Source organism: Bubalus bubalis, chromosome 5, assembly GCF_019923935.1.
Source record: "Bubalus bubalis isolate 160015118507 breed Murrah chromosome 5, NDDB_SH_1, whole genome shotgun sequence".
Classification (NCBI taxonomy): domain Eukaryota; kingdom Metazoa; phylum Chordata; class Mammalia; order Artiodactyla; family Bovidae; genus Bubalus; species Bubalus bubalis.
The window spans coordinates 37,028,349-37,045,777 of NC_059161.1; the positions used below are offsets into that span (position 1 = coordinate 37,028,349).

At 47.0% G+C, this 17,429-nt stretch overlaps 1 pseudogene; it reads right to left on the reverse strand.

Moving 5' to 3' along the window:
* Nucleotides 1-2,036: 2,036 nt before the first annotated feature.
* LOC102407009 lies at nt 2,037-3,163 on the reverse strand (annotated as a pseudogene).
* Between the last annotated feature and the right edge of the window lie 14,266 nt (nt 3,164-17,429).

Consider the following 17,429-nt stretch of genomic DNA (forward strand, 5'->3'; position numbering starts at 1 on the left):
CCTTGGCATCTCACTGGAGCTCACTTTACCAGGTCTCATGATAAGCCATGAGCTCAGCTTCTGGACCAAGCATCCAGGTCTTCATGCCGCGATGGTGGGCAATGGCTCTGCCAGCGGCCACACCCAAAATCACCTCCAGCTTCAACTCCACTGCAAGTCCCAACCCTCTGAGGTTTAAAACGGAAGAGAGAAGGAAGGAAAAGCCTTCCTACTCATGCCATCCAGGCGGCCCTGTGAAATAAAGAGGTGTCCCAGGATGCCTGGGGAGTTGATATCTATGGCGTTCTGGGTTTCTTTTTTTCTAACAGATCTTCTTTTAACTGAGGTGAAATGGGTATATAACAGTATGTTACAGATGTACTGCATAGTAATTTGTGTACACTGCAAAATAGTGGACCATGATAGTCTCAGTTCAGTTCAGTTCAGTCACTCAGTCATGTCCGACTCTTTGCGACCCCATGAATTGCAGCACGCCAGGCCTCCCTGTCCATCACCAACTCCCGGAGTTCACTCAGACTCACGTCCATCGAGTCAGTGATGCCATCCAGCCATCTCATCCTCTGTCATCCCCTTCTCCTCCTGCCCCCAATCCCTCCCAGCATCAGGGTCTTTTCCAGTGAGTCAACTCTTCGCATGAGGTGGCCAAAGTACTGGAGTTTCAGTTTTAGCATCATTCCTTCCAAAGAAATCCCAGGGCTGATCTCCTTCAGAATGGACTGGTTGGATCTCCTTGCAGTCCAAAGGACTCTCAAGAGTCTTCTCCAACACTACAGTTCAAAAGCATCAATTCTTCAGCGCTCAGCTTTCTTCACAGTCCAACTCTCACATCCATACATGACCACAGGAAAAATCATAGCCTTGACTAGATGGACCTTTGTTGGCAAAGTAATGTCTCCGCTTTTGAATATGCTATCTAGGTTGGTCATAACTTTTCTTCCAAGGAGGCAGCATCTTTTAATTTCATGGCTGCAATCACCATCTGCAGTGATTTTGGAGCCCAAAAAAATAAAGTTGAACACTGTTTCCACTGTTTCCCCATCTATTTCCCATGAAGTGATGGGACCAGGTGCCATGATCTTTGTTTTCTGAATGTTGAGCTTTAAGCCAACTTTTTCACTCTCCTCTTCAGTTTCATTAAGAGGCTTTTTAGTTCCTCTTCACTTTCTGCCATAAGGGTGGTGTCATCTGCATATCTGAGGTTATTGATATTTCTCCCAGCAATCTTGATTCCAGCTTGTGCTTCTTCCAGCCCAGCATTTCTCATGATGTACCCTGCATAGAAGTTAAATAAGCAGGGTGACAATATACAGCCTTGACGTACTCCTTTTCCTATTTGGAACCAGTCTGTTCCATGTCCAGTTCTAAATGTTGCTTCCTGACCTGCATATAGGTTTCTCAAGAGGCAGGTCAGGTGGTCTGGTATTCCCATCTCTTTCAGAATTTTCCATAGTTTATTGTGATCCACGAAGTCAAAGGCTTTGGCATAGTCAATAAAGCAGAATAGTCTAGTTACCATTATTACTGTACAATTACACCCCCCTTCTCCCATCTCACCCATTCCTCACCCATTCCCCTCTGATTACCATTTATTTTGTATTAAGACACTGACCATCTATATTCCTTTTTTCCCCCTCCCTCTTTGGCCGAGTAGTGAAAGCACTGAGTCCTAACCACTGGACCACCAGGGAATTCCTGATATGAACCATCTAAAAGCAGTGTTGGGACTCCCTTGGTTGTGCAGTGGATAAGAATCCACCTGCCAATGCAGGGAACATAGGTTTGACCCCTGATCTGGGAAATTCCCTGTTCAGCAGAGCAACTAAGCTTGAATGCCACAACTACTGAGCCCGCCTGCTGCAGCTGCTGAAGCCCATGCACCTGGAGCCTGTGCTCCTCCACAGGAGAAGCCATCGAAATGAGAAGCCTGTGCACTGCAAAGAAGAGTAGCCCCCGCTCACAGTAACTAGAGAAAGCCCGAGAGCAGCAAAGAAGACCCAGCACAACCAAAAATAAATTATTAATTTTTAATTAAAAAAACCATTGATTGTGTGTCCAAACCAAGTTTCTTCTTCTTCCCCATTGCAATTAATCTTTTCATAATTTTCTTATTTCTTTTAGCACATTCAGGGCATACCATATTATCTTCTAGGTCTGAGGATGGGAAAGTGCAGGCAGGTAGCAGGAAGAGAGAGAACATCTCCTGGGAGTGTCAGGGACTCAGGCCTGACCTGCATGGAACTGCAGGCGAACCCAACCTTCTATGTCTGCTGGGAACAGTCTGCCACGGACCACACACTACTGGACACCTGAACCTTGTGGCAGAACGGGCTAAACAGAGATAGGAAGGGGCTGGGAATTCACAACCATAGGCTGAATGGCTTGCAGCAATTCTTTTAAAAAAACAAACAAACAAACAAACATCTTTTTATGTATTTACTTTGGCCAGGCCATGGGCATGTGGGATCTTAGTTCCCCAACTAGGGATAAACCGGTGGCCCCTACACTGGAAGTGCAGAGTCTTAACCACTGGGCCATCAGGGAAGCCACTCAGCAATTCTAGACCATGCTGCCAACATGGCTTCCTGAGCTGAAGTTATCGCTTCAACCATATTAGTTCCTTCCTTGCTCTCACTCATCCTACTTGTCTGAAAGCTTGCGTTCTTGGTCACCATCTTGTGTTTCCTTCAACATGACTGCAATCTGGCTTCCTGAGATGACTCCGGAATTTACTCATCTTTTTCAAGATAAGCAAGTTTCTGGAGTCTCAGATAAATCTCTATTTTCTGGCCACTGGTACTCAAATTAAGTTGTTGCCACCAGTTCTGCAAAGTGTCCTGATGAACCTTATCAATTGGAGGCATCATGGTCTGCAAGGAGAAATTGGTTTACTGCAACTAGATTTGGGGCAAGCTTCAAACTGTTCATTTGTTTAAGGAGGATGAACTTGATCACTTGTACTCGGCAGATCCACATTGATTTCTGAAGTTGAAGAAACACTTGGTTCCAATTCTCTCATTAACTGGAACCAATGTAAGAATCACTTTTCCTTTATCTAATGCCTCTTCAAAGGAATTCTCATAATATGGGTGTGCCATTTTTCTGTTTTGTTTTTTAATTTTTTACCGAGGTAGGATTCACATTTGTTGTTGTTGTTCATCGTTAAGTCTTGTCCAACTCTTTTCAATCCCATGGACTGCAGCACGTGAGGCCTCCCTGTCCCTCACCATCTCCTGGAGTTTGCCCAAGTTCATTTCTATTGAATCAGTGATGCTATCCAACCAGATTCACATACCATAAAATTAACCTTTGTTGGGACTTCCCTGGCAGTGCAGTGGTTAAGACTCTATACTCCCACTGCAGGGGCACAGGGTTCAATCCATGGCCAAATAATAATAATAATAAATTAACCACTGTAAAGTGGTTAACATCTCAATGGCATTTAGTAGTACATTCAGTGTTGTGCAAACGCCACCTCTATTTGGTTCTAAAACATTTTTATCATGCCAAAAGGAAACCCCCTACCCGTTAAACCACCATCACTCCTGTTCACCCTCTACCCAGCCCCTGGCCACCACCAATCCACCTTCAGTCTCTGGATTTACCTCCTCTAGACATTTCATATAAATGGAGTCACACAATATGGAAATAGATATCTGTTGTTTTTAGCTGCCCAGAACACCATTTCCCCTTCTGCTGACCATAGCACCCACATTTTACTTTGGGGAAGCCATCCCAGCCTTCCCGTCAATCCACTTGAATGCCCTACCCGCTGTGTACAGAGGCAGGCACATGATCCAAGTCTGGCAAATCAGTCACCCTGATTGGCTCAGGGATGGGCTTGTGACTCAATCTCAGCCAATGAGAGCAGTCACAGGACGTCTTCTGGAGCAAGGTGCTCTCTGCTTGGCTTGCTGAGTCAGCAAAATGGGACGCTGGGGTTACTGGCAGCCACCTTTGCCACCATGGAAGGAGTGCCCATCTGGGAAAAACACCCACCCAGAGGAAAACAGAGACAAAGCACTGCATCTAAGCAAAGGGCTCTTGTGCCCAATGCAAAGAAAGGCAAACTCAGAGTGGGAGTTTGCAACAGAGCAAGGATTTTGTTGCAGGTCTCCAAGCAAGGGGATAGGAAACAAGTCTCAGATCCACTCCAACTTGGTCTCTGAGTTAGAGATTTCTCAAGGGGAACAGGCGCTGGGGTTAATCTTCTGAATCATCTGTGGTATGTGTGTCTTTGAACCCATGGTCTGTGAAGCCAACGTAATGTGCACAGGTCATCTTGACCTGGAAGATAACCTAGATCTTCACATCAACTGTGATGCTTATTGGAAAGCTGTGGCTCACAGCACCTGATGTTCACTACTTTTTATTGATTCGGCCAAAGAATTCTGCAAACAGATTTGGGCTAGGACAAAGAGGAGTAGGAAGATCAAGAACAGAAACCTGGGGCTACCCTGGTGGCTCAGTGGTAAAGAATCTGCCTGCCCATGCAGGAGACATTGATTTGATCTCTGATCCAGGAAGATCCCACATGCTGAGAAGTGACTAAGCCCATGTGCCACAACAACCAAGCCTGTACTCCAGATCCCAGGAGCCGCAACTACTGAAGCCTGGGTGCCCTAGAGCAGGTGTTCCACAGTAAGAGAAGCCACTGCAATGAGAAGCCTGTGCACAGCAACTAGAGAGTAAGTAGCCCCTGCTCAGCACAGCTAGGAGAAAGTCCTGGCAGCAATGACCCAGCACAGCCAAAAATAAATAATTTTTTTAAAAAAGAACAGAAACCCAGATATTATTTTAATTATAAATTAGCCATAAGACTCAGCAGGAGGTTTCAGCAGGAGGCCGGTTCTTGTCAACATTGTCTGAGCACCTGGATCCAACTCTGCCTGAAGGCAGAACTATCCCCAGACATGTCACTTTTGAAAGGCCATCACGTCCTTTTGTGCTCGAGCTGATTGGAACTGGGTTTCTGTAATATGGGACTAAAAGAAACCCAAACAATACATGTGGCATTCCACTCACTTGCCTTTGCATACCTCCATCCCTAATAAAGTAAAATACAGCTCCTTAGCAAGGAACATACAGCCTCCCTGATCCAGCCCTGTCTCCCTCCTCCTTCATCCCTTGTACCACTGCCCCCATCTTGTTTACTATGCCAGCCACACAGTTCATACACACACAGACACACACACACACGATGTTTTCCTTCCTTAGGATCTCTGCTCTTGCTGCCTCCTCTGCCTAGAATGCTCTCATCACCCCCCACCCGACCCCCAAATACTTACTCATTCTTTATCACTCAGTTCAGGCATTACCTTCTCTGAAAAGCCTTCACTGACTCAGTGCCCCACCTCTCATCCAGCAAAGAGCCAAGTCCCTCAGGCTCCCCACAGCTCTGCGGGTGGTTCAGTCACGGCACTTGGCTGCACATTGTTAATTATCTGCCCACATCACAAACATAGATCCTCAGGGCCGAATATGCACCTGGCTCCCTGCTGACAGTATGGTGCTCAGACCAAGGTGAGGCTTCAAGACATGTTGAATGTCACTTGAATGTCATTCAAGTCTGTTGAATGAATGAAGTGAACCACTTGAATAGAGAGCTTATTTCCCAAGATTTTCCCTAAAGATACAGAGTTTAAATTTATGCAGCAGCCTTCATCCAGACAAGCATTTTGTCCTGTACAAGGATGCAATGTCTAATATTTCAATGATTGATCTTTGCTTTGACTGCAATTGGACTCTGGGGCCCTTCCCTCCCTACAGCCCCACTCCACCCCCACTCGTAGTTGGGTAAGGGGAGTGGGCACTCGGAGAGATGTGACCTGCTCGAAGGAAGGCCTCCAACTCCCAGTGTTGATGTGGGGAGCACCGAGGTCTCTCCCCCAGCATGGGACGACACCCAAAGCCTGTCTCATGCTTCTCATAGTGACCACATTCATGACTTTAAATGTTGAGAGCCTGGAGGCTGCCAGAGGGGATCGTCTGCTGTCCCCCTTCCTCATTGATGATTCCGACTTGCAGCCAAGGCAGTGATGTCAGGTTTCTCCTGCCTCTAGTCAGCTGGCTCCATGCACTCAGAGGCAGCGTCTGGGTCTCCATGAGCAGAGAAGGGCTCAGAAGCTGACATTGATGTGATGGAGCCAGGAGCCTCCCAGGCATATCTTTCCTTGTTTCTGGGTGTCCCAGAAGGGATCACCCCTCTGGATGCCAGTTAAGATGTGAACAGATGGGGTGGGACTGACCTGGGTACCAGGGGCTGATTGTGCTGTGTGGTTAGTCACTCAGTCATGTCCGACTCTTTGCGACCCCATGGACTGTAGCTCGCCAGGCTCCTCTGTCCATGGGGATTCTCCAGGCAAGAATACTGGAGTGGGTTGCCATGCACTCTGCCAGGGGATCTTCCCAACCCAGGTATCGAACCCAGGTCTCTTGCATTGCAGGCACGTTCTTTAACATCTGAGCCACCAGGGAAGCCCAAGAATACTGGAGTGGGTAACCTATCCCTTCTCCAAGGGATCTTCCTGAACCAGGAATCAAACCAGGGTCTCCTGCTTTGCCAGTGGATCCTTTACCATCTGAGCTACCAGGGAAGCCCTACTGTCCTGAGTCAAAGGATGAAGGTGCATATGTGCCTTTACCCTAATGATAAGCAACATTAGTTTGTTCCCAGGGTTCTCCTTCTCTAGTCTCTCCAGTTACCTGTCAGGGAGCAAAAGTCTTCTCTCTGGACACTTGGTGCCTCCTGGGGCTGCTGGTCTAACTTCCTCAGATAGACTGCTCACCAGGACTCTAGCATTCTAATAACCTAGCCCATCCTAGGACTTAATCAGGAAGAATGGACCCCACTGTTCCTGGCAGTATGGGGAGAGCCTGTTGTTGAATTCTCTCCTGGGGTCAGCAGCTTAGGGCCTGGCAGGCTGGAATCCTCCTCGTCTCGTTACCAAAAGAGTGTGTGGGGTCTGGCTCCTCACCATTCAAAAGCCAATAAACAGGCCAGGTTGGTGGAAAGGAAAGTTTGCTTTATTTCAGATGCCAGCAACTGTTGGGGGAGGGTGGTGGACACCTGTCCAAAGGCTGACCCCCACTCCACACTGGCAACCAGTGGGGCAAGAGCTTTTATAGAGAGAAGTAGGGGGAGTGCTACATGCAGAAACAGCACAGTCAGCTCTGACAGTCATCCTCAAATTGGTCATCAGTGCTCTGAGCAACGTCATCTTGGTTGTTTTAGATACAGTTAGTCTTCAGTTCCAGGGTCAGTTTGTTCCTGTTTCTTTGTGGCCGGTTCTTGGAACTGTGGCAGCTCATGTCCTGGGTGCAGTCTGGTCATCATGTAGTTTTCTCCACTTGGTGTTTCAGTCTCTATAAGACAGCTCTCAGGATATGGCTCAGAATATTAGCTGTAGTCCTTGAGAAGGAACTGAAGGTCCTTGACTATGCTTAATGACTACATTATCGTTATTTGGTCTCCGTAGACTATTTTCCTTTGTTTCTGTGTTTCTCACTTCTCTGATTAAACTTATTCTTTGACTAAAGTTTGTCCACAGACAAAAGACAGGCAGAGGGCGTGGGGGACAGGACCGTAAGGTACTGCTCCGTGTCACTCTGAGAAGCCAAGCCACTCACCTGCCACCTGCCTGATTTGAAGCACCTGCATGGCTCATGCACTCCCCCTGAGATCATACAGTGACCCTACAAGTTCCCAACCAGATCCAGATGCCCCAGCTTCTGGTTGCTTCCTAGTGATTCATTGTTCCAGGAACAGTCTATTAATGTGGAAGAAGGGGGATGTTTCATTTACTTATTCATTCATTAATGACCATCCCTGGTGGTCCATTGGCTAAGACTCCAGACTCTCATGCAAGGGGTCTGGGTTCGATCCTTGGTGAGGAAACTAGATCCGACATGCCACAGCTAAAGATCCCACATGCTACAAGGAAGATTGATGAACCCAAATACTGCAACTAAGACCCTGTGCAGCCAAATAAGTAAATAAATAAGGAACTAATAAATAGCAGAACTCAATTACATTGAAAATGGGAAAACAGTAGAGAAATTCAATGAAAGAAACTGATTCCCCCCACCCACCCAAAAGAATCAATAAAATTGACAAATCTTTTTTTTTTTTTTAATAGCTAAGTGCCAGAGAATTCCCTGGCAGTCCAGTGGTTAGGACTTGGTGCTTTCACTGCAAGGGCCTAGGTTCAATCCCTGTTCAGGGAACTAAGATCCCACAAAGACAGGCAGCGCTGCCAAAAAAAGAAAAAATTGCTAAACACAAGAAGAACACAGTGACAAAGTACCCTGGAACCGGAGAGAGAGCCAGAGTCCTGCTGAGGATCACCCTCTTTGCTTCAGTTTACGTGACAAGAACTTACAGAACCTTCTGTGCCAGGCATTGTCCTAAGAGCAGCTACCAAACCATTTCATTCTCATAAGAGCTTGGTGGAGTTGGTATTATTATTACCACATGATATGGAAGCTGGGGGCACAGTGCACAGAGAGGTTGAGTAAGTTGCCCAAAGTCACACAGCTGCTAAGCGGCAGGGTGACGTTTGTATCCCAGCAGTCTGGCTGTGGTCCTACACTTAGCCAGCCCATCTGCCAACAAGCCGACTCAGAGGTCAGAGGTCAGCCAATCCAAGGGCTCTGTGCAGGGCTGTGGGGCTCCCAGGCTGGACAGCTTCGTCTCTATCTGCCAGCCATCAGGGGTGACTCCAGGAGCCAAATGGGTCCCTCCAATGGAGCAGCGAGAGGTGGCCTTCCTGACCCATAAAACAAGGTTTTTACACCTGCTCTTGAATGAACAGTTTGTTCCTGAAGGAAAAGCAGCACAAGGAAACCAAATTCTGGGTAAAGAGCGTCTAGTTCTACCAGTGAGAAGGGATGGTGGCTCCAGGACCCATGCTGCCCCTTCCACGCAGACCACTGACCACAACGTGAACACCAGCCAGAGGGAACTTTCCTGAGGCCCCTGTGGCCACATCACCAGCTCAGAGGTTGCCGCCTCCCTAGTGAGAGCTGACTGGCTCCTGGGAAAAGAGCAGGTGGGATTCTAGACACAGGAGGGGATCACATTCCAAATGGTCTCTGCTCTCAGAAAGGGGCAGCTTCTCGTTGTCCAGTGGCTAAGACTCCGTGCTCCCAACTCAGGGGGCCCAGATTCAATCTCTGGTCAGGGAACTCGATGTACATGCTGTAACTAAGACCCAGCACAGCCAAATAAATAAAAAGAAAGAAAGGGGCAAATTCTGGATCAGAAAATCAAATAAATATATTTTTAAAAATCTTCAGTGTACATGGGCAAATACAGTAAGTCTCTCTCCAACCCCTGTCCACCCCCAGCTACCCATTTCTCTTCCCAGAGGCAACCTTCTGGAGTTCACCAAAGCGCTGTTCTCATATGTGTCACACGCGTGGTTCCAGGGTTCCACATGCGAGGTCTGGAATCACCAGCTACCTCAGATCAAGTCACTTGCTCTTTGGGGGCCTCAGTATTCTCAACAGCAAATCAGGGGAACAGACAAGATGATGCAAATACTTCTGCCACTCTAAAGGTCAGCTTCAAATAGTAACCATGATAAAGGAGGTAATAGACATGAAACTGCCTTGTCAACCAGAAATGCTGAGTTATCACAACCCAGTGGGCAGAGGAACCATAGATATCAAAGAAACTGGCCCGAGTAGAACCATTCCAATATCTACTTGGCTCAGACCAGAGGCCAGAAGCACATGTGTTGTTTACCCCAGGATTCCAACAGCACCCTCCATCCTCTGCTCCCTGGGTGGATAAAGATGCTCTCCAGCCAGCTCATCTATCTGCTCCTCCTTGCTAAGCTCTCTTCTGAGCCTGTGTTCAGGGGCCAGAACTCCATCCACCACCCTGAAGACCTGGGTTGCAAACCCACACAGCACTTCCAAACTTGTGAAAGAGATAAGGGGTGTGGAGATGAAGCATCTGAGTTGGGGAGGAGGTGGTCACTCCCAACAGAGCAGCTTCTAAGACTTTGATCTTGTCAAACGTTTGCCTTAACGAGCCATGAGGCATGTCCACCGCCCTTGGGAGGCTATTAGTTTCCTAAACAGGCTCTTTGCCCAGAAACCATCTTATCCACAGCCTATCGCTTTCTTTTCATAATATCACACCATTACTCCTACTTACACCCTCCCAGACTCCTCCAACCTCTCCTTCCATCTGGGACGCTCGCATCTGCCAGATGGAGGCCACAACTCCCCGAAACCCATGCTACGGCCAGGCTGTCGTTTCATCTTCACTCATAATCAGACCCTCCAAGCACTTCATCACTTTTATTGCCTTCATTCCTCAAAATTCCCTCCAGAGTCACTGGTGAACTATGTGAAGACCCAAAAGAAAATTCTCCCGGTAAGAAACATCCTCTTATCTCCAAGGGTGCTATTTTTGTGCAAGGACTTCTCATCGGCCTGATTGCAGACACGATCTTGGCTGGACTGAGCATATTTGAGATACTCATGGAATCACATGTTCTATCTGAGCATGAGTTTTCTTCCTGCTCCTGGCCTGCTTTACTGCCCTCCCTGGATCCTCTTTATCAGGCTGTAAGAGGAAACTGCTTTGTGTCATGATGTTTCTGCGTAAAGCACATTCAACCTGAAAAGCAAAGCCATGTGACTTAGCGGGTAATCCTGGAGCTTTGGGACCATCCCAACCACCTCCCCTGGTCATTCCAGCATCCCAGGTCCCTGCAAATGCCCATGGAGAGGAACTTCCCTGGTGGTCCAGTGGCTAAGACTCCAAGACTCCACACCCCCAATGCAGGAAGTTCAGGTTCGATCCTAAGTCAGGGAAGTAGATTCCACATGACTCAACTAAGAGTTCACATGCCAAAACTAAAACCATAAAATTAAAAGACGTTTGCTCCTTGGAAGAAAAGCTATGACAAACCTAGACAGCATATTAAAAAGCAGGGACCTTACTTTACCAACAAAGGTCTGTATAGTCAAAGCTATGGTTTTCCCAGTAGTCATGTATGGATGTGAGAGTTGGACCATGAAGAAGGCTGAGTGCCAAAGAATTGATGCTTTTGAACTGTGGTGTTGCAGAAGACTCTTGAGAGTCCCTTGGACTGCAAGGAGATCAAACCAGTCAATCCTAAGGAAATCAGTCCTGAATATTCATTGGAAGAAGTGATGCTGAAGCTGAAGCTCCAATACTTTGGCCACCTGATGCAAAGAACTGACTCATTGGAAAAGACCCTGATGTTGAGAAAGTTTGAAGGCAGAAGGAGAAGGGGGTGACAGAGGATGAGATGGTTGGATGGTATCACCGACTTGAAGGACATGAGTTTGAGCAAACTCTGGGAGATGGTGAAGGACAGGGAAGTCTGGTGTGCTGCAGTCCATGGGGTCACAAAGAGTCAGACATGACTGCGGGACTGAACAACAACAACTAAAGATTCCCTATGTCACAATGAAGATTGATGATCAAAGATCCCGAGTGCAGCAACTAAGACCCAGCACAGCCAAATGAATAAACATTTTTTTTAAATGTCTGCGGAGCATCTTCCACATAGCAGATACTGCTGGAGGGCTCAGCCACATTATCTTATTCGCCCTGAAACAACCACCCAGGAGGTTTTCATTATAAGGAGTGGACAGTAGGGTTGGACAGGTTATGTGACAAACCTGACCACACGGTCAGGAAGTAGTGTGCATGCTAAGTTGTTTCCATTGTGTCCGACTCTTTTCAACCCTATGGACTGTAGCCCGCCAGGCTGCTCCATAGGAGGGGTTCATGGGATTCTTCAGGCAGAAATACTGGAGTGGGTTGCTCTGCCCTCCTCCAGGGCATCTTCCCTACCCAGGGATGCAGCCCACGTCTTTCATGTCTCCTGCATTGGCAGACATGTTCTTTACCACTAGCAACACCTGGGAAGCCCCAAGAAGTAGCAGAACTGGGATTTGAACCCAAGGATATGAACCTTGACTGTGGAACTCATAATCTGTCAATGCTCATGACTAATCATCCCAGGACATGAAGGGGGTGGTACTTTTGGCAAGGAGGGACTTATTCTCCAATCACTGCTACCTCTAATAGTAAACAGCCAATGTGCATCTGGTCTCTGGTCCAAACAGAGCAAAAGATTCTCTGATGACTGTATTCATTCACTGGTTTCCCCAAGAACCGCATCACACCATTGGTCCTTACTGAGATTAGAATGCGGGAAAACTCCAGATTTGGGTCACAGATCTTTCCTGTTCTTGGGCAATTGGTGTTTTGTTCTTCTAGGTGGGACTTAATGTTTACTATTTTAAACACGTCAAACAGGAACTTGTACACGAATGTTCATAGCAGCATTGTTCACAAAAAGTGGAAACCACCCAGGTGTCCATAGACAGATGACTGGATGAACACAGGGAAGCACAGCCATGCAATGGAATATCGCTCAGCCATAAAGAAGAATCAAGTTTGGGCACAACCCTGTGAACCCTCAACACATGCTCAGAGAAGGAAATGGAACACAAAGGGCAGCACAGTCTGTGATTCCATTTACATGCCCTTGTATTCTGATCCATGTGGAATGTCAAATCAAGCCTTCCATTGTCTATCATGTCAGATTGCTTAATTTTATGGTTGAAATTACTTTCCCTTTGTCAGATGTCATAATCTGGCATGATAGCTTAATTCCTCAAGGAAGTTAGCTCTTTGTTAGGGATATCATGCATGCTTTGTATGCCATGTATTTCAAAATATTATCCTGCGTATCAAGTCAGACATGACTGAGCATACACACGCACACCATTTACATGAAATGTCCAGTGGGCCTTCCCTGGCAGTCCAGTGGTCAGGACTTCCACTGCAGGGGGTGGGGGTTCAATGCCTGGTTGGGGAACTAAGATCCTGCAAGCCTCATAGCACAGCCAAAAGCGTTTTTTTTTTTTAACTTTTAATTTAAAAAAAAAAAAAGAAATGTCCAGAATAGGTATATCTATAGAGGCAGAAAACAGACAACTGATTTCCAGGGGCTGGAGGGAAGAAAGAACTGAAGGCAGCTTCTTAATTGGTGCGGGGTCTCTTTTTGGGATGATGAAAAAGTTCTGGAACTAAACAATAATGGTGGTTGCCAGGCAGGGTGAATGCTTCTAATGCCACTGAAGTATATACTCTAAAATAATTTAAAATGGTAACATTCATGTTATATGTATTTTGCATGCATACATTCTCAGTCAGTCATGTCTGACTCTTAGCAACTTCATGGGCTGTAGCCCACCAGGCTCCTCTGTCCATGAGATTTTCCAGGCAAGAATACTGGAGTAGGTTGTCATTTTCTTCTCCAAGGGATCTTCCAGACCCAAAGATCAAAACTGAGTCTCCTGCATTGGCAGGTGGATGCTTTACCACTTGGGTCACCTGGAAAACTTATTATGTGTATTTTACCACAATAGAAAAATTAAATGGGGCTGCAGTCTGGCACTGCAGACTCCTCTTTGCTGACACACAGCTCAATCATCCTTCCCTGGGTAAAGTGGCTGGAAGTTAATCACTGTACAGATGGTGCCCATAAGCTTAAATTATACATAATAGCCCAGCTCTGGGGACCCTACTTCCCAGGTAATGAGCATTAAGCTAAAACGCCTTTGTTAGCTCACAGGAACATCCTGACCAGGTCCATTAGCCAATGACTGCAGCCTTGTTGTTCAGTAACCAAGTCATGTCCGATTCTTTGCGACCCCATGGACTGCAGCATGCCAGGCTCCCCGGTCCTTCACCATCTCCCAGAGTTTGCTCAGATTCACGTCCATTGAGTCGGTAATGCTGACTGCAAGGTGATGTGCAGAAATGAACATATCCCCTCTGGAGTCTGAGTGGAAGCAGATTGTGTTTGAGTTTGCTCCCTCCCCTTTTAGTATGGAAAGAGCCAGAATTCTAACTCAGGTGAGATGGTTCTCGGCAGCGTGAGTCCACCGGCTTCTCAGTTTGCTTACTTTCCGAATAAAGTGATTCCTTGCCCCAACAACTCATGTCGCAATTATTGGCCTGTCAGGCGAGCAGTACAAGCTTAGACTCGGTAACAGAACAAACTTCAGCTTTTTCCCCTCAGTGAAATGGGGGCCTTGGGAGGTTTTGAGCAGAAGAGTGATATGATCTGATTCATGATTAAAAGGATCAATGTGAGGCTTCCCTGGATCCAATCCCTCATCTGGGAACTAAGATCCCACATTCCGCAACTAAGACCCGATGCAGTCCAAAGTCAAATTAATTATTATTATTTTTTAAAATGATCAGTGTGGCTGCTATGTTGAGAAGATTCTGGAAGCGCAAAAGGGAGACTCCCCAGGGGGTTATTACAGTAATTGGTCGAGAGAGGAAGCAGGGGAGGTGGTGAGAACAGTCAAATCCAGAGCATCTTCTCACGTCACCAAACTGAAAGAATTTTTCTGAGAGACTGGATGTTGAGTGTGAGAGAAAGAGCCAGGGATGACCCCAGCGTCTTTTGCCTGGGCCACTGGAAAGATGGGGTACAGATCATAGGGGTCAGGAGCAGACTGGGATGGGAAGGGCGGAAGTGGTTGTGCAGAAGTTAGCTTTGAACTTCCTGTTGGGCATCTCAACAAGATGGAGAGGCAGGTGGACGAGGGAGTCTGGAGTCAGGGGCAGTTCAGGCTGCACTGATGGCTGGAGACACTTGGGAGGCAGAAAAGGAGGGACCAGTGGAGGAGGCTGAAGACCAGCCATCAGAGAAGCAGGAGAAAACCAGGAGCATATCATCCATGACCCAGACAAGAGCCATTTCAGGGCAGCGGTGAGGGCAACCGCAGCCCATGATCTGGAACATTCCAGATTTTGCTCTGCACCCCAGTTCTAGAAGGAGTCTTCAAACCTGCTGCCCATCTCCCTGACTGAAAGACGGCCCCTCGGGTTCAGTCTTTTTTCCCCCCTCACCATTTTAGCCATGCTAAAGTGTGAAATTCACTGTAACTATTTACAGGGTTGTTCAACCATCACCACTATCTGACTCCAGAACATTTTCATCTCCCCCCAAAAACCCCCATCCCCATTAGCAGTCATTCCCAGTCCCCCCTTCCCCCAACCCCAGGCAGCCACTTATCTACTTTCTGTCTACATGAATTTGTTTATTTCCTTTCCTGCAAATGGAATCACATAATATGTGGCCTTTTGTGTCTGGTTTCACGCATTGACCTTCATGTTTTCAAGGTTCATTCGTGTATCAGTACTTCATTCTTTTTATGACTGAATAGTATTCTACACGTATGCTACATTTTATCTATTTCTTTGTTGATAAACATTGGATGGCTTCCTTTTTTTTTTTTTTTTTTTTGCCATTGTGAATAATGCTTCTAAGAGCATTTATGTACAAGTTTGTTGCACAGATGTACAGTTTCAATTCTCTTGGATGTAAACCTGGTTGTGGAATTACTGGGTCATGTGGTGACTTTGAGTTTTTGAGGAACTGCCAGCTCACTTCCACAGGGGCTGTACAATCTCCCTGGCCAGCTATGAGGGCAGTCAGAGTCTTTCTGGACTGAAATTGCTCTTCAGCCCACTCTAATTCCTCCTGTGTGCACACATGTGTGTACTGGGGTCTGTGATCCAGTGGACCCCAACCTCCTCAGACTCTAATTTTGGAGGAGCCAGTTTCATTGAGCAGTATAGAGGGTGTCATGGCAACCTGTAGTTTCTGGACCAAGATTACCAAGAGGGAGGGACAGGAGGCCCTGGGAGTGGGGAGTGGTCCCCATAATGCTCTCACTTCCAAGATGAGAGAGAAAAAAGCCTCTTCACTCATCAAAACCACAAGGGAATATCCAGTGTGGGGAAATCTACAGAAAGTAGATTAGTGGTGGCTTAGAGCTAGGGGCAGGGGTCAGGAAGGTAGTTAGGAGACAGCCAAATGGCACTCAGTTTCTTTTTTTTCACTTTTATTTTTGGCTGCATTGGGTCTTCGTTGCTTTGTGCAGGCTTTCTCTAGTTGCAGTGAGTGGGGTCTACTCCTTGTTGCTGTGTAAGGGCTTCTCACTGTGATGGCTTCTCTTGTTGCGGGGCTTCCCCTGTGGCTCCGCTGGTAAAGAATCCACCTGCAATGTGGGAGACCTGGGTTTGACCCCTGGGTTGGGAAGATCCCCTGGAGAAGGGAAAGGCTACCCACTCCAGTATTCTGGCCTGGAGAATTCCATGGACTGTATAGTCCATGGGGTCACAAAGAGTCAGACACAACTGAACGACTTTCATTTTCACTCGTTGCAGAGCATAGGCTCAAGAGTTGTGACATGGGCTTAGGTGCTCTGTGGCATGTGGAATCTTCCTAGATCAGAGATCGAATCTGTATCCTCTGCGTTGGCAGGCGGAGTCCCACCTACTTTGCCACCAGGGAAGTCCAGCAGTTTTCTTTTGAGGGGATTTAAAAAACAAACAAAAAAACTAACATTGAAAGAGGTGATAGTTTCACATATCTGTAAATATTCTAGAAATGACTGCACTGTACACTTTAAATGGGTAAACTCTATGATACGTGAATTATATCTCCCCTTCCAACAATTAAAAAAATAAAAAACCCACAATGGAGACTAGAGAAACTCAGGGATAGAAGCCAAAGAAATAAAATTCTCTCAAGAAATCAGCAGGAAAGCCCAATTTTAATCCACAGGTTTTCAGCAACATTCTTGCGATCTCAGCCCTCGCCTTGACCCTCTGCACATCTCTTAGGTTTGTGCCCAAACTTATCCCACGGAGAGTCTGAAATCTTAGCACATGTCAAAGGCAGTCCAGAAAGGTCCAGCCCCTCAGCTCTGGGTCAGTTAAACATGGTCTCAGCGCCCCCTGGCGGACACTGGATACTGAGCCTTCATACATGCTCACTTGCTCAGTTGTGTCTGACTCTGCGACCCCACGGACCTCAGCCTGCCAGGATCCTCTGTCCATGGGATTCTCCAGGCAAGAATACTGGGGTGGGTTGCCATTTCCTCCTCCAGGGAAACTTTCCTGGGATCAAACCTGGGTCTCCCAAGTCTCCTACATTGACAGGCGAATTTCACTGAGGCACCTGGGAAACCCTACTGAGCCTTAGGAAGGAGCATCTGGAGGGAGTTGGTGGCTGGACCAGTCTGAATAGCCTCTTCCCAGCAAATATTCATTGGAAGGACTGATGCTGAAGCTGAAGCTGAAGCTCCAATACTTTGGCCACCTAATGCTAAGAGCTGACTCATGGGAAAGACCCTGATGCTGGGAAGGATTGAGGGCCGGAGAAAGGTGTGACAGAGGATGATGGTTGATGGCATCATCGACTGAATGAACATGAGTTTGAGAAAACTCTGAGAGTTAGTGAAGGACAAGGAAGCCCGGTGTGCTGCACTTCATGGGGTCGAAAAGAGTCAGACATCATTTAGTAACTAAACAACAACAAAGCCCATGGGGTACCTCTCAGTGACTG